This window comes from Manihot esculenta, chromosome 6, assembly GCF_001659605.2.
Source record: "Manihot esculenta cultivar AM560-2 chromosome 6, M.esculenta_v8, whole genome shotgun sequence".
NCBI lineage: Eukaryota > Viridiplantae > Streptophyta > Magnoliopsida > Malpighiales > Euphorbiaceae > Manihot > Manihot esculenta.
The window spans coordinates 28,537,150-28,558,521 of NC_035166.2; positions in this window are offsets into that span (position 1 = coordinate 28,537,150).

A 21,372-nucleotide genomic window follows, 5' to 3' on the forward strand; every position below is an offset into this window, starting at 1 on the left:
TAAAATTTATTAATAAATCTACAATTATTAATTGGATAAAATTTAAATAGAAAATGATAATATTAATTTTATAAATATATTGTGATTAAATGTATTATCTATTTAAAAAATTGAAATTTTAAGCTCCGTAAAACATTATATAATATTTGGAATATTCATAAAATTTAGCTAACGAAAAAAATAGGTTATTTTAAAGAACATGATTTTTTTTTCTTTTGAAAAAAAAAAGTAATTTTTTATATTTTAAATTTTTATATATAAATTTATTAATAAATTTTATTTTTAATTAAAATTAAAAAATAAAAAATAAACTATTTTATAAAAAAAATTTCAATATAAATTATTTTTTACAAATAAAAGAATATTTAATAAAAATTTTACATAATAAGAGAAATGGATACTACATTAGTAGTATAATATATTTATTGTTATTATTATTATAAAATTATTAATTTAAATTTTTTATTGCATCATAAAGTTTTTTATTACCGTAATTTCTAAAATTCTATTGAAACTCTAATCCTTGCTAGGATTTATTAATTAAAATCCACTAAAGCATGTTAAAATAGCCACTTGAAATATAATAAAATTAATCTTTTATTGTCAAATTTATTGTTTTAACTCTTTCCACTTTCATATACTTTCATTTCATAAATTTTATCTATTTTTTAATAATATATAAATTAATTATTATAATATTATTTTATTTTATTTTATTTTTAATAAACTTTTCAAAGAATTTTTTAATATTTAATAAAATTTAATTTATTTAATATGAATATAATTACAAAATTAATAAAAATTTATTTTTTAATATATATAAAAAATAAATAAAAATTATAAGATGAAAAGAGTATTTATAAATATATAAATGGTTATAAATATATCGATGATAGTAAAAAATCTCATTAATTAATAATAAAAAATCTCAATATTTATAAAAAAGAATATAGACAATAAGATTATTATCATTTTTAAGATTAAAATTTTGTTTAATAAAAAAATTTATTACGAGCACTACTAATTTCATGAGTAATTATGAAAAATTACTGCTATATAAAAAGATTTATATAGTTAACTTGTAAAGATTCGGTATACTCTTGATTATAGAATAAAATATTTGATGAAATGAGTGTGAAAATATATAACTAGTGTATTTTGTACCGATTATTAAATATTTTTTATAAATATATAATTTAATATATTTTACAAAAGATTCTTACTCATTTAATTCAAATAATTAGAGAAAGATTGAAATTCAAAAAACAAAATAAAAATTAAATAAATTTCAATATTGTTTAAAGAATTTTCCCAAAAGTATGGATTTGGCTGACTATGACTGCAATTAGGGATGGAAACGGGTAGGATACCCGCAAAATTGAGAGTACCCAAATCCAAATCTGATTATATATACAATTTTCGAATCCGTCCCAAACCCGTTTAATATTTTAATTTTATTATTCGAACCCGTTCCAAACCCGTTTAACAATACCCGAACCCGATTTTTTTAATTTAATTCAATTTAATGATAAAAACTACCAAATAAACTATCTAACAGTTGCACAACTCAGCAAACCAGTAGTAAGTGGAGAAATGTTCAATGACAAGAACCAGCAACTCAGCAAATAATTTTTTTAATTCAATTCAAAGACAAAAACTACCAAATAAACTATCTAACAGTTGCACAACCCAATAGGAGGAGAAATGTTCAATGACAAGAACCAGCAACACAGCAACACATCAAATAATGATTTATAATCAAATAATCATATTAATTGTCCATAAATTCTAAAAATCAACAGTATTACATTAATCAAATAGCAAATAATTAGATTTTTTAACATATCCAAATAATTAGATTAATAGTCCATAAATTCTAAAATTCTTTAAGAACATGCACATAAAAGATCTTGAAACCTGAAGAGAGTTCCAGTTAAAGCAGATGTCGCCGATTGAGGAGAGAAAGGGTTGTCTCTAGTGTCAGTAAATCAAAAAGAGTAGATTTCATCCGATTGAGGAGAGAGAAAGAGATATCGCCGATGCCGACCGGACAGAGGAAAGAGTTGTTTTCAACGGGGAAGTCGGAGATGTCGCCGCTGGAGAGAGAGAAGGAGATATCGCTGACTGGGGAGAGAGAAAATTTATCGTCGACTGGGGAGAGAAAGGAGACGTGGCTGGTGACGACTGGGCTGCCGGCAGTCGTCAGTGAAGTGGGAGAGAGAGAGACGCAGACGAAGAGAGAAAAGCAGAGTAAAATGAAAAAATGAATTAGGGATTAGGGTTAGTTTTGTTAGTATAGTTAATCGGGTTCGGATAACGGATATCCGATCACCTAATTCCGAACCCTACCCGAATCCGAGACGGATAAAATTTTTCAAACCCGAATCTGTTCAAATCCGTTTTATAAAAATCTAAATCCGTCCTAATAGGATTTGGGCGAATCGGATACCCGTGAAAACCCGTCCGCCTGCCATCCCTAACTGCGATCCCAAGTATAATCATCCCAAAGTCTCTCTGGGATTAGATTCTCATTGGCCAGCACACTTATCTTTGCATGCTCTTTGCAACACCTGAATATCACTTAATTTTAGTTTATGCTTTATGCCAATGTGTCGTGATCTTATTGGAGAAAGCAACGTATCCCCAATCAGTGAACAATGATTATTTTCTTTATGTAAATCCGAGCAATCCCAACAGCTTAAGATGCAAAGAAAAATAAAGGCAGAAAATAAAAAAATAAAAAAATTTTAAAAAATAAAAATTATATTATTTGTTTTAAAATGAAAATTTTATGTTTAGTAATAATGAATTTTTGTTGTTTAAAATAAAATAAAAGTTTAAAGGTCAAAGATGTAATTTTGTTTTATGAGAACAAAGATGTAAAAGTGATTATTATTTTCTATGGTTATTTTCGTTTCCTTGGATTTTGGTGTATCTTATATTTTGAGTAATTTGCATCAATTATTTCTCTATTTAACTAATAATTTTATTTTCAATCACTCGATTATAATTTATTAAAATAAAATTATTCTAATAGATATTTTTTATTATTGATATTATAACATCCCTCTAAAGTAAATTATAACTTGTTATCACAAAATAAGAATTACGTGGCAGGATCTGACAAGTGGGAGATTCAGTCCCATTATGGAAAGAGAGACTTTAGCATTTTAAAACCCGAACCATTATTAAAATTCGCCCTCCCTTGATAGGCCGAGTCTTGACATATGGTTACTAGTAGTAGGTATTTTCTCACTTCACCTATGATTGTGGGATCACCAACTCATTAGCTGGTGATATCAATTATCGAGTAGCCGACCATATCATCGTCGGATTCTCAGAAAATACTATATTCATCTCCATCTTTTTGCAGTATAAAGGTGGAACAATCACAAAGGTAAAAGTATGTTATTCTCTACCACTAAAATTCTAAGCAATTCATTGCACTCCCTCCTTATTCCAATACTGAGTTGAGTGTCGGAGTGGCTGCCGTATGCATCTACAACTACCTCACACTCTCTTCCTTGCAAGTTATGGCTAATCGCAGCTCAGTTTCACTCGGGTCACGTCATCAATCTAATATGAGCTATATCATTTGGTTCCACTATCGAAAAAACTCATTGGATTCTCTTTGTCCATTTGGGTTTACGCCAAGCCCCTGTTCCCTTTTTCTCTCTAAAAGAAGGAATTTTTCCTTTATGTTCTTGGAAATGGCTGGAAGTGTACATGTTATCACCGGAGGACTTGACAAGAGTAAGAAAAAAAATAAGCGGATAGCAGAGGATGTCCTATCAGTCCATCGAGAGCCATAGACCAGGCAAGAGGTGAAGTTCGGCCTCACGGACAAGGTGATCAGATTCTTTCAGAATGATTCACTGATCGTTAAAATCCTCCTAAACCAGTATGAGGTAAGGAGGGTTCTGGTAGACACAGATAGTTATGTTAACCTTCTTATCTTAAATATCTTCAACAAGTTATGCATGGATAAAGGCAGTCTTATCAGAATCTCCTACCCCTTGGTAGGGTTAGGAGATAAGACCGCGGTAGTTCTAGGCACCATCAACCTTCTCTTAGTATTCGGGGATGAAAAGTTTAGGCGAGAACTGTATGTAGAGATCCTATTTGCATACAACGTGATACTCGGTCGTCTAGTTCTGAACTGCCATGGTATCGTTATTAACATGGGTGTTGTTGTCCCTTGAAACAACCCAAGAGGGGGGGTGAATTGGGTTTATAAAAAATTTAAGGCAAAAAGATAAATTAGAAGGCAATAAGGAAGAAGATAATCAACACAAGGATTTATAGAGGTTCAGCTATCTCAAGCCTACATCCTCTCCTCAAGGCCCTCCTTGAGAGTTCAACTCTACTATCAAATCTTCTTTGGGTGAAGATTAAAACCCCTTACAATCTTAGAGCAATCTTTTGCTCTTAACAATTATTTGTTTCACTCAAGAGCAATCCTTTGCTCAATGCCACACCCACTACAATAGAAACAATCAACAACCTTCACTCGCTCTTGAAAAACCAACCAATTACAACTCAAGTCAGGCTTTCAAGAAATTAATGCTTTGGCTCAAGGTTTTGAGAGAGAGAGAGTGTGAAAAATGCTTTAATCTCAATTAGTATTTGCTTAGATGGTTGTTGTAACCTTTTAATATCAAAAACACATTATATTTATAGTTCAGTCATAAATATGGCCGTTGGGGATGCATTAAATGCAAATAGAGCCGTTTGTGTACAAAAATAACCATTATATCGTGCTTGAAAAACCAACCAATTACAACTCAAGACAGACTTTCAAGAAATTAATGCTTTGGCTCAATGTTTTGAGAGAGAGAGAGAGTGAAAAATGCTTTAATCTCAATTAGTATTTTCTTAGATGGTTGTTGTAACATTTTAATATAAAAAACACATTATATTTATAGTTCAGTCATAAATATGGCCGTTGGGGATGCATTAAATGCAAATAGAGCCGTTTGTGTACAGAAATAACCGTTATATCGTGCTCAGAAAAACTCAGGTTCGGCGGCCTAAGCTTAAAGTTCGACAGCCGAACCATTTGAGGTGAAGAACATCCTCCTTATAAAAACACTTTCAGCGGCTGAAAGTCAATGTTCGGCGGCCGAACATATGAGACTTTTGTCTTTGTCCCTCACTTTAGGAAGTTGAAGTTTTGACTTGGAAAAATATTGAAAACTCACTTTCGGGGGCCGAAAGTCAATGTTCGGCGGCCGAACATATAGGACTTTCGTCTCTGTCCCTCACTTTCGGAAGCCAAACATTTAGCTTAGGGGGCATCTCACCTTCGGTGGCCGAAAGTCAATGTTCGGCGGCCGAACATATGGGACTTTCGTCTCTGTCCCTCACTTTCGGAAGCCGAAGGTTACACTTCAGGGGGCAAGTTGAAAATAAACTTTTGACGACCTAAAGTGTAATACCCGGCTAGAGTCTGGCATCGGAATTCTACAGTCCGGTGGAATCTCGGATGTCGGAACCCTCTAGAAGGGTAATAGATATATTTTCTAAGTGTTTTTAATATGTTTTAAGGTTTTAAGTATAAAGCAAATGCGTTTTTGAAAGAAAAGCACCAAGAAAGAAGTGCCAGGTTCGGCCGCCTAACATGCATGACTTTGGAATCACGTTTGGCCGTCGAAGGTGGTCTGGCCAGCCACCTATAAAAGGCCATAGGTCGGTGAATGGATAAGATTTTTCTTTCCATTTCCACGGACAGAGGTGAGACCATGATCTTCCTTGGGTGATCTTTATGTTTTCTCCAAATCTTTCAAAGTTTTGATAAGTTTTCATGTTGTTTTGAAGCTTTTGAGCTAAAACCCAAAGTTTGAAGCTTGGAGACTTTGAGAGAGAGTTTCTCCATATCTCCACGTTAGGATCACCTATCCTCTAGATCTTCAAGAGGTAAGTGTAGATCCTTAACTTCTTTTCATGTTTTATGAAGGTTTTATGGAGTTTTATGGGTAGAGATGCATGATTAGGTTAAGTAGGGTTTTTGGGTTGCTTGTTGGTGAAAGCATGTTTATGTGTTGAGTTGTGATGTTTGTTGGGGTTTTAAGGTAGTTTTGGACCCCTTTGTGCATGTACTTGAGTATATGTTTGTTGTTGAGTTGTTGGTTGCATGTATGAGGAAGTTGGGAGGTTGTTTGCATGAGGCAGAGCCGGGTTCTGCCTTATTGGAGAGCCCAGTTTCGGCCTCGAAGGAAGGTTCGGCCGCCGAACATGCTAAGGAGGTGGTTTCGGCTGCCTAAGCTCGCCCCCGAAAGTTTGGACTTTTGGCTCTGGAGGGGGTTTCGGCCGCTGAATGTGCCGTCGAAGGTTGGGGACTTTCGTCTCTGGAAGGACTTTCGGCAGCCGAAGGTGCCGCCGAAAATGCCTGAGTTTCGGCTCTGGAGGGACTTTCGGCCACCGAACCTGCCGCCGAAAGTGCCCTATCCAGCCTTCTTTTGCATGTGTTATGTGATTGTTTTAGGATGTTTTAGGGGGGTTTTGGGGAGTTTTATAGAGATGTTCTTGAGCTAGTTTGGTCCCTCATTTGAGTCCACCTGTGTAGGTTCGGACCCGAGGAACCGAGGAGATCAGCAGTGTTAGCTGCTTCAGAGTGCTCAGAGTTAGCCAGAGGTGAGTGGAACTAAACTTAATCTTTTTAATTGAGAAATCAAATGCTTTTAGCATGTTTCATGCATCATGATATGCGATAGAGTTGACTGCATTAGAATATTAGAATACACGAATATGACGCATTGCATTATGCATTTTATGTGTGGATTGGACATAGTTTGGATTCATTAGCCCTCCCAGTAAAGTCCTGAGGAGCCCCATTGAGGGCTGGGCACAGTAAAGTCCTGAGGAGCCCCGAGAGGGCCGGGCACAGAGTACTTCGGTACTATTGATTGTATAATAAAGTCCTGAGGAGCTCCTTCGCGGGCCAGGCACAGATTTGATGGAGTTTTGTTTCCGTCCGTCCGAGATGGGTGATTACTTGTGATGTGGTGCATTTCATGAGAGCATGTTTATTAACATGTTTTTTTATTGTTCTACTCACTGGACTAGTATAGCTCACCCCTCTAGCCTAACCTCAGTCTTGCAGGTTCAGAGTTCAGGGGGAGTTTCAACAGAGTACAGAAAGAGTGAAGAGTGATGTAATAGTATAGTATGGACATGTAATATTGGAAAGAGCTGTTTTATGTAACAGATGTATAGAGTACAGTATTGTGCTTGGCCCTTATGTATTGTTAATCCCTGTTGGTACATGGGTAGTTTGTGTAATGCTTCTTTGTTGAGCATGAAAACCAGGCTTAATGTATATTGTGTGGACCCAACTAGAGCATTTGATGAGGGCTCTAATAAGGGGTCTGTGCACAGAGTACAGAGACAGTGCATGCACAGGTTGAGCCTAGGTTCATAACAGAGTTTTTCAATGTTTACAGAGTATATATGTCCATGTATGGGATTTTACAGGTACACAGAGAGTATAGCAGGCTTGCTACGGGTCCCGGCGATATTAAGTCGATCTGGATCCTAGCGCCGGTAGCGGTATGATTTTCGGGTCGTTACAGATTGGTATCAGAGCCCTAGGTTCATATGGTCAGACCGAGAGAGAGTGTCGGGCTCATAAAGATTATAGTAGGTCAAGCACAATAGGAAATCATGTCCACTAGGATAGGATGTTGAGTCCTGTCTATCTGATGATGTGAAATGCCATGATTTATGTATGTGCATTGTTGATATGTGATGTATGCTTGAGGGTTCATGTGTTTCTACATGGACCATTTGATGCTAATGGGTTATGTTATGTGTTGTTTTCCAGAGTTAAGATGAGAGGAACTCATCGATCCGCGCGATTGACTGGAGTCCCTCCAGAGAGTGAGGGTACAGGTGCTCGTCCTCCTGCGTTGCCAAGGGCGATGTCTCAGAGATCAAGCAGGAAGGGTACGTCAAGGGACCCTAGAAGGTCTTTTGACGAGAGCAGAAGAGGAACAGATAGAGGAGGGAGGTCTGATGAAGTGAGGGAGGCTATGGATGTTGACCAGAGAAGAGATGAAAGCATGGGTATGGACAGGTCTGAAGAGGGTATGGAAGAGTCTCAAGGAGGCGCTCAGGCCTCGGGGTTTGGTTATCCACCCCACTATCCACCCTTTCCACAGGGCCCGGGGTATCCGATGGAGAGTACGTCAGACTACTCTAGCTTTACCCCATATCCTGCCTACATGCCTTATATGCCTTATCCTCCTTTTTACCCACCATATCCCATGTATCCACCCTCACCTTTCCATCCAAGTTCCGCATATCCTGATCCAAGAAATACAGCACCTCCTCCACCACCAGAACCAGTAGCCCCTGTTGTCCAAGCACCTCAACCTAGCTCATCTGGGGGAAGTAAAGTGAAAATGACAGAATACTTGAAGTTGGATGCTCCCAAATTCAATACGGGAGATGATCCATTTGAGTACCTCAGCTCAGTTAAGCTGATAACTGATGAGCTAGGAGCTGATGACAGCAGAGCCATTGAGATGGCGGGGTTCACACTGAGATGCAAGAAAGCTCGAGAGTGGTTCAAGAACTATGTGGACCCCAGGTTGGACAGCATGTCGTAGGAAGAGTTCGCCAATGAGTTTGCAGGGTGGGTTTTTCCTGACAGTTCCAGGGAGATGAAAGTAATAGAATTTGAACAACTGAGACAGACTAAAGATATGAGTGTTGATGAATACACTGATAAGTTCCTGGAATTGCTACAGTATGTGGGTCAGGCTTATGACACTGACCAGAAGAAGGCAAGGAGATATACTATGAGGCTTCATCCCAGGTATTCCTCCTTGATTCTTCCAGCAGAGAGAGAGAGTTTCCACTCTATAGTGGATGCAGCCAGAAAGATGGAGGCAAGTGCCATTATTCAAGGGACAGTTAAACAGCATGTGGCACAGCCTTCGGGTTCTCAGACCCCCAGTATAGCAGCTTCTGGCAGCAAAAAGGGAGAAAAGTTTAAGTCCAAGAAGGGCAAGTTCTGGAGCAAGATCAAGTCTGGTCTGGGAATGGGTAGTGGCTCATGCTCTGGCACAGGCAGTTCAGTTTGTATGAGATGTGGGAGACCGCACAAAGGAGTTTGTCGGTTGGGATCTACAGCCTGCTTTAAGTGTGGGCAGGAGGGGCATTTTGCACGGAAGTGTGCAGGAGGGGCATTTTGCACGGAAGTGTCCAGGAGGCGCCTTTATGGCACCATCCCAGCAGATGACCTCAAGTAGTGTGGCTCAGCCAGCAGCTTCAGCCATGTAATACCCGGCTAGACTCCGGTATCGGAATTCCTACCGTCTGGTGGAATCTCGGATGTCGGAAACCTCTAGAAGGGTAAAACCATGTTTTCATAAAATGTTTTAATGTATTTTATGGTTTGAAGTAAGAAAGAAATTGAGTTTTGAATGAAAAAGACCATGGAAGCATTTCCAGGTTCGGCCGCCGAACATTGGATAGTTTAGGGGGGCAAGTTAGGCTTCCGAAAGTGGCTCAGGTTCGGCCGCCGAACTTGCATGAGTTTTGGAGGCACTTTAGGCTGCCGAATGGTGGTCTGGCCAGCCCCTATATAAGGGCTCCATGGCCGAAACGGGCGAGTTTTCTCCCCATTTTTGGCCAACGGTGAGTCCATGCTCTCCTATGGTTGATTTTGACGATTTTCCTCAAATCCTTCAAGTGTTAACAAGTATTTACTTTGTTTTTGAAGATTTGTGAGCTTAGAGCAAGTTTTGGAGCTTGAAGGTTCAAAGAGCTAGATCTCTCCCATCTCCGAGTTAGATCGCCTCTCCTCTCGTTCTCCAAGAGGTAAGAGTAGATCCTTAGCTCATTTTATATTTTAAATGAGTTTTATGAAAGTTTATGGGGTAGAAATGCATGTTTAGGTTATTATTGAGTTTTTGGGTTAATGTTGAGTTTTTCAGCAATATGTGTTGTATATGTATGTTTGATGTGTTTTTAGTTGGGGTTTAGGATAGTTTGAGGCCCCTATGAGCTTACGCATGTGTGTATGCATGTTGTGGAAGTGTTGGTTTTGAGTTGAATGGTTTGGGAGGCAAATGTGCATCTTGGAGGCTGAGTTCTGCCCTTTGGAAGAACTCAAGTTCGGCAGTCGAAGGGACTTTCAGCCGCCGAACCTGCTTGTGGAGGCAAGTCTTTGGCTGCCGAACCCTGCCCCCGAAAGTGGACTTTCGGCTCTGGAAGGGAGTTTCGGCCGCCGAAGATGCCGCCGAACATGCATGAGTTTCGTCTCTGGAAGGAACCTTCGGCCGCCGAAAGTGCCGCCGAAGGTGCATGACTTTCGTCTCTGGAGGGACTTTCGGCTGCCGAACCTGCCGCCGAAAGTGCCCTGTCTAGCCTTCCTTTGCATGTTTTCTATAATTATTTTAAGGTGTTTTAGGGGGTTTTTGGGGAGTATTTTAGATTCATGTTCATGTATGTTTGGTCCCTCATTTGAGTCCACCTGTGTAGGTTTGGACCCGAGGAACTGAGGACCCCAACAATGAGTTAGCTGCTTCGGTGTTTTCAAAGCTAGCCTGAGGTGAGTAGAATAACTCTTTATGTTTCAAATAAATAAATCAGCTTTGAGCATTTTCATGCATCATAAATGCCATGAGATAAATTAGGTTGTTTGCATTAGAATTCACGAATATGTTGCATTGCATAATTTGATGATGATGTGGATGGGTATTGGATGATCCTTTAGTCCTCGTATGATATAATGTGGTATGATATGATATGGTATGGTATGGAAGTCCAGGTCGAGGCCCATTCTACGCCCCTGGCACTATGTTAAGAGAAAGACCAGGTCGAGGCCCATTCTACGCCCCTGGCATTATAGGAATGTTATGTTATGTATGTTATGTTAAGAGAAAGACCAGGTCGAGGCCCATTCTACGCCCCTGGCACTATTGAATATGTAGAGGACTATTGGTAACAAAACCATCCTTGATGTGATTTGTCTGTGATGTGATGCATTCCATGATAGCATGTGTTTTAAATATTTTATTATTCTGCTCACTGGACTCTAGTAGCTCACCCCATTTCCCTAATCCCCCAGGTATGCAGGTACGGGATAGGCCAGGAGGTCAAGAAGAGTAAAGTTATGTTTTATGTAATAGTTAGCTGTGGACATGAGAATGATGTAATGTAATGTAATGTAATGTAATGACGAGTATTGAGGTTTAGAGATGTGCTTGACCCTAGTATGTTGTTAATCCCCTTGTGAGTACATGATCTTTTAATGAAATGAGTTAATGATATTTATGTAAACCAAACTTATCATATATTATGTCACCCCATTGGAGTATTTGATGAGGGCTCCAGTGTGGGGTTTAATGTTTATGCTTATGAGTTGTGCATGCACAGGTTGAGTTTGGTAATTGAATGAGAAAAGTTCAAAATTTTATGTATATGTTGATCATGTATGGGATTAAACAGGTGTACAGGTTGTATGTTAGGCTTGCTACGGGTCCCGGCGGCCTTAAGCCGATCTGGATCCTAGCGCCAGTAGCGGTCCAGTTTCCGAGTCGTTACAAGCCATGCCTTAGAGTGGTGGCAGAGGTAGAGGGAGAGGGTTAGCCTCTTCTTCAGCAGCAGGTTCCCGAGGTGAAGGTCCAGCAGCCCCAGCACGGATCTTCACTCTGACACAGGAGGAGGCTAACACATCTAACACAGTGGTGGCAGGTAATCTCATCATTGGGTGTTCTGATGTGTATGCTTTAATGGACCCCGGTGCTTCTCATTCCTTCATTGCTTCTAGAGCCGTAGAGAGTTTGGGTCTGATCGTCTCTGGGTTAGAGTGTCCTCTCTGGGTCAGTGGACCCAAGTGTGACCCATCAGTGGCAGAGTCAGTCTGCCGTTTTAGTCCAGTGTTCCTAGAGGGTAGATGCCTTCCAGCTGACCTTGTGGTTCTAGATTTGACGGATTTCGATGTCATTCTAGGGATGGATTGGCTATCTACATATGGTGCTACCTTGAACTGTAAAGACAAGGTAGTCAGTCTCAGAGATCAGGATGGGTCAGAGTGTGTCTTTAGAGGAGACAGGAGGGGTACACCTAGAGGTTTGATCTCAGCCCTTCAGGCTCGTAGATTGCTTAGGAGGGGTTGTCAGGGGTTTTTAGCTCATATGAGAGAGCTAGATAATTAGGTTAGGGAACCAGCCTCAGTACCTGAAGTCCGAGAGTTTCCAGACGTCTTCCCAGATGAGCTTCCAGGACTACCACCTGTTAGGGAGATAGAGTTTAAAATAGAATTGCTGCCTGGTACCAGACCGATCTCTATCCCTCCCTATAGGATGGCGCCAGCGGAGTTAAAAGAGCTGAAAGAGCAGTTGCAAGAGTTGGTAGATAAGGGTTTCATCCGCCCTAGTACCTCACCTTGGGGTGCTCCAGTGCTTTTTGTTAGAAAGAAGGATGGATCCCTCAGACTTTGTATCGACTACAGGCAGTTGAACAAGGTCACTATCAAGAATAAGTATCCCCTACCTAGGATCGACGATCTATTTGACCAGCTAGCTGGAGCAGGTTGTTTTTCTAAAATAGATCTGAGATCCGGGTATCATCAACTGAAAGTCAGAGAGGCAGATGTGCCAAAGACAGCTTTCAGAACCAGATATGGGCATTATGAGTTCTTAGTAATGCCGTTCGGGAGGTTCGTTCCAGTAACAGAGCTTAAGAGCTTTTTGGGTTTGGCAGGTTACTACAGGAGGTTCGTTCAGGACTTCTCAAAGATTGCCGCTCCTATGACCAAACTGACCAAGAAGAACCAGAGGTTCGTGTGGTCGGACCAGTGTGAAGAGAGCTTTGAAGAGCTAAAGAAAAGATTAACATCAGCACCGGTGTTAGCTCTGCCCGTCAGTAATGAGGACTTCACAGTGTTCTGTGATGCATCCCGAGTGGGACTGGGTTGTGTTTTGATGCAGAACGACAGGGTGATTGCTTATGCTTCTAGACAGCTGAAGAAGCATGAGTTGAATTACCCCACACATGACCTAGAGATGGCGGCAATTATCTTTGCACTCAAGATGTGGAGGCATTACCTTTATGGGGTTAAATGCGAGATCTTCACAGATCATAAGAGTTTACAGTACATCTTGAGTCAGAAAGAGCTGAATTTGAGGCAGAGGAGGTGGGTAGAACTGCTCAGTGACTATGATTGCAAGATTCAGTACCATCCGGGTAAGGCGAATGTTGTGGCAGACGCCCTAAGCCGGAAATCACTTGGCAGTTTGTCCCATATAGCAGCAGAGAGAAGACCAATGGTGATGGAGTTTTATAAGCTCATCGACGAAGGGCTACAGCTAGAGTTGTCTGGTACGGGTGCATTGATAGCACAGATGAGAGTGACACCTGTGTTTCTGGAGCAGGTAGCTCAGAGACAACATGAGGACCCTGAGTTAGTGAAAATTGCCAGGACTGTTCAGTCAGGCAACATTGCAGAGTTCAGATTTGATAGCAAAGGGATCCTCCGCTATGGGAATCGACTATGTGTACCAGATGACATAAGTCTGAAAGGAGACACTATGAGGGAAGCTCATAATGTCAGGTACAGTGTTCACCCTGAAGCCACCAAGATGTATCAGGATTTGAAAAGAGTGTATTGGTGGCCAGCTATAAAGAAAGAAGTGGCACAGTTTGTGTCCGCCTGTGAGGTTTGCCAGAGGGTGAAACTGGAATATCAGAAGCCGGCTAGAATGCTTAACCCACTACCGATTCCAGAGTGGAAATGGGAGAACATAGCTATGGATTTTTTGGGGGGTTTACCGGGAGTGTCCAACAGACTAGACTCCATATGGGTGATTGTGGACAGACTGACTAAATCTGCTCACTTCATCCCTGTTAGGAGTAATTACTCTGTGGATAAGTTGGCACAGGTTTAGGTGGAAGAGATAGTAAGGTTACATGGGGTTCCAATGTCTATAGTGTCAGATAGAGGACCCCAGTTCACCTCCAGGTTTTGGCGGAGTCTGCAGAGTGCTATGGGCACAAGGTTAGATTTTAGCACTGCTTTCCATCCACAGACTGATGGACAGTCAGAGAGGACCATCCAGACCATAGAGGATATGCTCAGAATGTGTGTGCTAGATTTTGGCGGTTCTTGGAGGCAACATCTACCCTTAGTGGAGTTTGCCTACAATAACAGCTATCATGCTAGCATAGGGATGGCTCCTTATAAAGCTTTGTATGGGAGGAAGTGCAGATCACCTGTTTGCTGGGAAGAAGTGGGAGAGAAGGCTCTTACAGGGCCCGAGCTAGTGGAAATTACCAGTAGGGTAGTGCCCATTATCAGAGAGAGAATCATAACTGCTGTGAGCAGGCAGAAAAGTTATGCAGATGTCCGCAGAAAGCAGATAGAGTTTTAGGAGGGTGATATGGTATTGCTGAAGGTGTTTCCAATGAAGGGAGTGGTTCGTTTTGGGAAGAAGGGTAAGCTAGCTCCACGATACATTGGACCCTTTGAGATCTTGCAGAAGATCGGAAATGTGTCGTATAAGCTGGATTTACCTGCTTCTATGGAGAGGATCCATCCGGTATTTCATGTTTCCATGTTGCAGAAGTTCGTGTCAGATCCGAGTAAGGTTCCTAGTGAGCCTGATGTAGAGATCCTTGGAGGTCTCACCTATATAGAGCAGCCAGTGCGGATCCTAGACACGCAGATCAGAAAGCTAAGGAACAAGGAAATTCCGATAGTGAAAGTCCTTTGGAACCACCACAACATAGAAGAGTGCACCTGGGAGACACGGGAGTCTATGCTCCAGCAATATCCATATCTGTTTTGAGGTTAGTTTTCCTCCTTTTTATGTGTTTAGTTGTTTGAGGAACATTCGGGGACGAATGTTCTTAAGGGGGGGAGAATGTAATACCCGGCTAGAGTCTGGCATCAGAATTCTACAGTCCGGTGGAATCTCGGATGTCGGAACCCTCTAGAAGGGTAATAGATATATTTTCTAAGTGTTTTTAATATGTTTTAAGGTTTTAAGTATAAAGCAAATGCGTTTTTGAAAGAAAAGTACCAAGGAAGAAGTGCCAGGTTCGGCCGCCGAACATGCATGACTTTGGAATCACGTTTGGCCGTCGAAGGTGGTCTGGCCAACCACCTATAAAAGGCCATAGGTCGGTGAATGGATAAGATTTTTCTTTCCATTTCCACGGACAGAGGTGAGACCATGATCTTCCTTGGGTGATCTTCATGTTTTCTCCAAATCTTTCAAAGTTTTGATAAGTTTTCATGTTGTTTTGAAGCTTTTGAGCTAAAACCCAAAGTTTGAAGCTTGGAGACTTTGAGAGAGAGTTTCTCCATATCTCCACGTTAGGATCACCTATTCTCTAGATCTTCAAGAGGTAAGTGTAGATCCTTAACTTCTTTTCATATTTTATGAAGGTTTTATGGAGTTTTATGGGTAGAGATGCATGATTAGGTTAAGTAGGGTTTTTGGGTTGCTTGTTGGTGAAAGCATGTTTATGTGTTGAGTTGTGATGTTTGTTGGGGTTTTAAGGTAGTTTTGGACCCCTTTGTGTATGTACTTGAGTATATGTTTGTTGTTGAGTTGTTGGTTGCATGTATGAGGAAGTTGGGAGGTTGTTTGCATGAGGCAGAGCCGGGTTCTGCCTTACTGGAGAACCCAGTTTCGGCCGCCAAACATGCTAAGGAGGTAGTTTCGGCTGCCTAAGCTCGCCCCCGAAAGTTTGGACTTTCGGCTCTGGAGGGGGTTTCGGCCGCCGAATGTGCCGCCGAAGGTTGGGGACTTTCATCTCTGGAAAGGACTTTCGGCAGCCGAAGGTGCTGCCGAAAATGCCTAAGTTTCGGCTCTGGAGGGACTTTCGGCCGCCGAACCTGCCGCCGAAAGTGCCTTGTCTAGCCTTATTTTGCATGTGTTATGTGATTATTTTAGGATGTTTTAGGGGGATTTTGGGGAGTTTTATAGAGATGTTCTTGAGCTAGTTTGGTCCCTTATTTGAGTCCACCTGTGTAAGTTCGGACCCGAGTAACCGAGGAGATCAGCAGTGTTAACTGCTTCAGAGTGCTCAGAGTTAGCCAGAGGTGAGTGGAACTAAACTTAATCTTTTTAATTGAGAAATCAAATGCTTTTAGCATGTTTCATGCATCATGATATGCGATAGAATTGACTGCATTAGAATATTAGAATACACGAATATGACGCATTGCATTATGCATTTTATGTGCGGATCGGACATAGTTTGGATTCATTAGCCCTCCCAGTAAAGTCCTGAGGAGCCCCATTGAGGACTGGGCACAGTAAAGTCCTGAGGAGCCCCGAGAGGGCCGGGCATAGAGTACTTCGGTACTATTGATTGTATAATAAAGTCCTGAGGAGCTCCTTCGCGGACCGGGCACAGATTTGAGGGAGTTTTGTTTCCGTCCGTCCGAGATGGGTGATTACTTGTGATGTGGTGCATTTCATGAAAGCATGTTTATTAACATGCTTTTTATTGTTCTAGTCACTGGGCTAGTATAGCTCACCCCTCTCCCCTAACCCCAGTCTTACAGGTTCAGAGTTCAGGGGGAGTTTCAGTAGAGTACAAAAAGAGTGAAGAGTGATGTAATAGTATAGTATGGACATGTAATATTGGAAAGAGCTGTTTTATGTAACAGATGTATAGAGTACAATATTGTGCTTGGCCCTTATGTATTGTTAATCCCTGTTGGTACATGGGTAGTTTGTGTAATGCTTCTTTGTTGAGCATGAAAACCAGGCTTAATGTATATTGTGTGGACCCAACTAGAGCATTTGATGAGGGCTCTAGTAAGGGGTCTGTGCACAGAGTACAGAGACACTGCATGCACAGATTGAGCCTAGGTTCAGAGCAGAGTTTTTCAATGTTTACAGAGTATGTATGTCCATGTATGGGATTTTACAGGTACACAGAGAATATAGCAGGCTTGCTACGGGTCTCGGCGACCTTAAGTCGATCTGGATCCTAGCGCCGGTAGCGGTCCGATTTTCGGGTCGTTACATAAAGTCAATATTCGGCGGTCGAACATGTGGGACTTTTGCCTCTGCCCTTCACTTTCGGAAGCCGAAAGTTTGACTTTAGGGGATACAAAAATAATTTTTTAAAACTTTGAAAAAATATAACTTAGGCTATAAAACTCCAATTTTCAATCCGTTTGAATTTTTGTAACCTATATTTTTAGATCTTTAATTTTGATAAAGAATAATTTCAAAATCACTCCTTTTGAAAAATTTCATTTTGGTCCCTCAAAGTCAATTAATTAAAAACTCGGCCATATAAAACTTTTAGAAAAGAAGGAACCCTTGAGCCATCACAATTAATTAATTGAAATTCATAATATATAAATTAACAATGCATAATAAAAAAATACTTTATGATCCCTTTCTTGTAGTATGCTTCCAAAATTAGCACTTTTCACTTTTGAGACTGAAGCAATTTCATTTATTTCAATAAGGGACCTACAAGCTCAACACAAACACTTTTGAACACAATTAGTAGCACACCAATTGTTTATTAATCATCAAAACAAGGATTAGAACATTTAGGTCCAACAGATGCTATATATCTTAAGCTTCCAGCTCCTAGGGGAATAGTAGTGGTTCGAGACAGTCCGAGATAAGCTAAAGAAAATTACAAACATCTTGCAAAAAGTCTCAAAAAAGTAATCATGCACATTGATTTACTAGAAAAGCTAAAATCTCACATAAAACTGGAATCCACAAATTCGATAGGGGAGGTCCGAGTAGGGAAGGAGCAAAAGGTGCGGTTGGGCACTGCGCTAACCGAAGAAATGAAGGCTTAATTAATAGAGTTGTTGAAAGACCAAGTGACTACTTTCACTTGGTCTCCAAAAGATGTAACAGGTGTAGATCCGACTCTCATCACTCATAAGTTATCCATTAATAAGACCGTCAAACCAGTCCAACAAAAGAAAAGAAAGTTCACACCAGAGAGGCAGCAGGTGATCAAATAAGAGATTGGTAAGCTTCTAAGTGCATGACTGATAAAAAAATCTGAATATTCCACATGGCTAGCCAAAGCGGTCCTAGTAAAGAAGGCTAATGGAAAGTGGAGGATGTGCATGGACTTCACTGACTTAAATAAAGTATGCCCGAAAGATCACTACCAGTTACCGTCCATTGACAGATTAGTGATTCGACCTCAGGACATGCGATCGTCTCTTTTCTTAATTCTATTTTAGGATACCACCAAATCATAATGGATATCAAGGATGCAAAAAAAAATTGTGTTCATAACAGAAGAAAGGAGTGTACTGTTACAAAGTAATGGCTTTCAGTTTAAAAAATGCAATGCGATATACCAAAGGCTGGTGTCAGGAATCTTTAAAGAAATGATGGGATCAACAGTGGAGGTGTATGTGAATGACATGGTAGTGAAGAGTCGATCTTTGGAAGACCACCCAAAAGATATCCGAAAAGTTTTTGACGTCCTGGATAAGGCGGGTATGAAGCTGAATCCTGAAAAATGTACCTTCGGAGTAAAAGCTGGGAAGTTCCTCAGATATATAATATTGGAAAGAGGTATAAAGGTAAACCCGGAGAAGATCAACACCATCCAAAATATGGAAGCACCCAAAACCATTAATGAGCTATAAAGTCTGAATGAGCGATCACTATCCAAGGTTGCTTCATATCATACTTAGCCAGAAGGTGCCTCTTGTTCTTCAAGGTCTTGAAAGGCAAAGACAAGTTTAAATGGGGAGAAGAATGTGCAAAGATATTTGAAAGTCTAAAAACCTTTCTATCTCACCTCCATTGCTAAGCCCGCCTATTGAAGGAGAAGTTTTATTTTTACACTTGTCTATGACAAAAGAAACAGTTTGCTCAGTGATTGTTTGTAAAAACAATGGAGAGCAAAGTCCAGTGAACTATGCCAGTCAAATGTTGAAGGGGGCAAAGTTGAACTACCCTCCTCTTGAAATGTTGGCGTTTGCAGTTCTAATGTCAGCTACAACCGTACTTTGAGTCTCACACCATAGAAGTCATAACCGATTACCATTTGCGGAAGGTCCTACATAGACTGGAGTTATCAGGACAGTTATCCACCTAGGCGGTAATACTATCAGCCTACAATATCAAGTATGTTCCAAGGAAGACGATGAAAGCCCAGGTGCTAGTCGACTTGGTAGCAGAGATGCCTCTATATTTAGCACCTTCAGGGTCCTCGGAGGAGGACACAAAGGAATGGAAGTTCTGAGAAGACGGAGCTTGCGGAGTAGGGGGCACAAGAATTGGGATCCTGTTACAATATCATATAGGGAAAAGCTTCGATATGCAACCAAACTCATCTTCAATGCCACTGTAATACCCGGCTAGACCCCGGCATCGGAATTTCTACCTTCCAGCGGAATCTCCGTTGGAATCCGGAATTCTCGGATGTCGGAGCCTTCTAGAAGGGTAAAATAAAGGTTTTCTAAAATGTTTTTATATGTTTTTATGGTTTTAATGAAGAAAGAAATTGAGTTTTGAAAGAAAAGACCAAGGAGGAAAAAGCCAGGTTCGGCCGCTGAACCTCATGTTCGGCCGCCGAACATTGGGCTCTTGCAGAAGCACCTTTGGCCCCCGAATGTGGTCTGGCCAGCCACCTATAAAAGGCTCCATGTCCGAAAATGGGCGAGTTTTCTTTCTATTTTCGGGCATAGGTGAGATTTCGCCCTTCCATGGTCGATTTGTTGTTTGTCTTCAATCTCTTCAAGTTTTTTATGAGTTTTACGTTGTTTTGAAGATTTTTGAGCTAAAGATCAAAGTTTGAAGCTTGGAGACCCCCGGAGCTTGTTTCTCCCAATCTCCAAGTTTGGATCACTTCTCCTCTCGATCTTCAAGAGGTAAGTGTAGATCCTCGCCTTCTTTTATGTTTTAAGTAAGTTTTAAGAAGGGGTTAAGGGCTTTGATGCATGTTTAGGCTAGTTGTACAATGTTAGGGTTTATGTTAGTTTAATGATAAATGTGATGTATGTTGGGGTTTAGGCTAGTTTTATGCCCCTATATGCTTGATGATATATTTATGCATGTTTTAGAATAGTTGAATGCATGTTGTGAGGTTTTTGGTGGCTGGATCTGAGAGGTAGAATTAGGTTATGCACTTTGGGAGAGCCCAGGTTCGGCCGCCGAAGCCAGTTTCGGCTGCCGAAACTGCCTGGAGGCAGCTTCAGGCCGCCTAAACTCGCCCCCGAAGGTTTGGACTTTCGGCTCTGGGGGGGAGTTGCCAAACCTGCTCCCGAAGGTTGTGACTTTCGGCTCTGGAAGGACTTTCGGCTGCCGAACTCTGCCCCCGAAAGTGCCTGACTTTTGGCTCTGGAGGGACCTTCGGCCGCCAAACCTGCCGTCGAAAGTCCCCTGCCCAGCCTTCCTTTGCATGTTTTTCCATGCATGTTTATGATGTTTTAAGGGTTTTTGGGGAGATGTTTAGAGTCATGTTAAAGTATGTTTGGTCCCTCATTTGAGTCCACCTGTGTAGGATCAGACCCGAGGAACCGAAGAGGCCAGCAGTGTTAGCTGTTTCAGAGTCAGCCAGAGATGAGTAGAATAGAACTACTTTTTATGTTTTAAAAGTAACTAAACTTTTAAGCATGTTCATGCATCACGATTGCCATGTATATAGGTTGTTGCATTAGAATTCATGAATATGATGCATTGCATAATTTGCTGTTGATGTGGATGGATTTTGGATGACCCATTAGCCCTCGATATGATATGCTATGTTATGATGTGGAAGTCTAGATGTGGCCTGCACTACGCCCCTGGCAATATGTAAGAGAAAGACCGGGTGTGGCCTGCACTACGCCCCCGACATGATTGGATATGCTATGATATGTTATATGTAAGGGAAAGACCAGGTGTGGCCTGCACTACGCCCCCGGCATGATTGGATATGCTATGATATGTTATATGTAAGGGAAAGACCAGGTGTGGCCTGCACTATGCCCCTGGCACGATTGGATTATGTAGAGGGTTACTAGTGACAAGTCCATTTGTGATGTGAATTGTTTGTATTGTGATGCATTTCATGAGAGCATATGATATTAAATTGTTTTATTTGTTCTGCTCACTGGGCTTTAGAAGCTCACCCCTTTCCCCTAACCCCCAGATTTGCAGGTTCAGGATAGACCGGGAAGGCGTCAAGATTGAAGGTTGTGTTATGTAATAGTTTAGTAGTCGATATGATATGTAAAATGATAAAATGTATAGTAATGTAATGAGGATTAGTATTGTGCTTGGCCCTGATGTATGGTTAATCCCTTTTGGTACATGATCTTTATGAAAGTTTAATGATGATATATGTTGAACCAAGCTTGATGTATATTATGTTGACCCACTAGAGCATTTGATGAGGGCTCTAGTAAGGGGTTTTTATGTT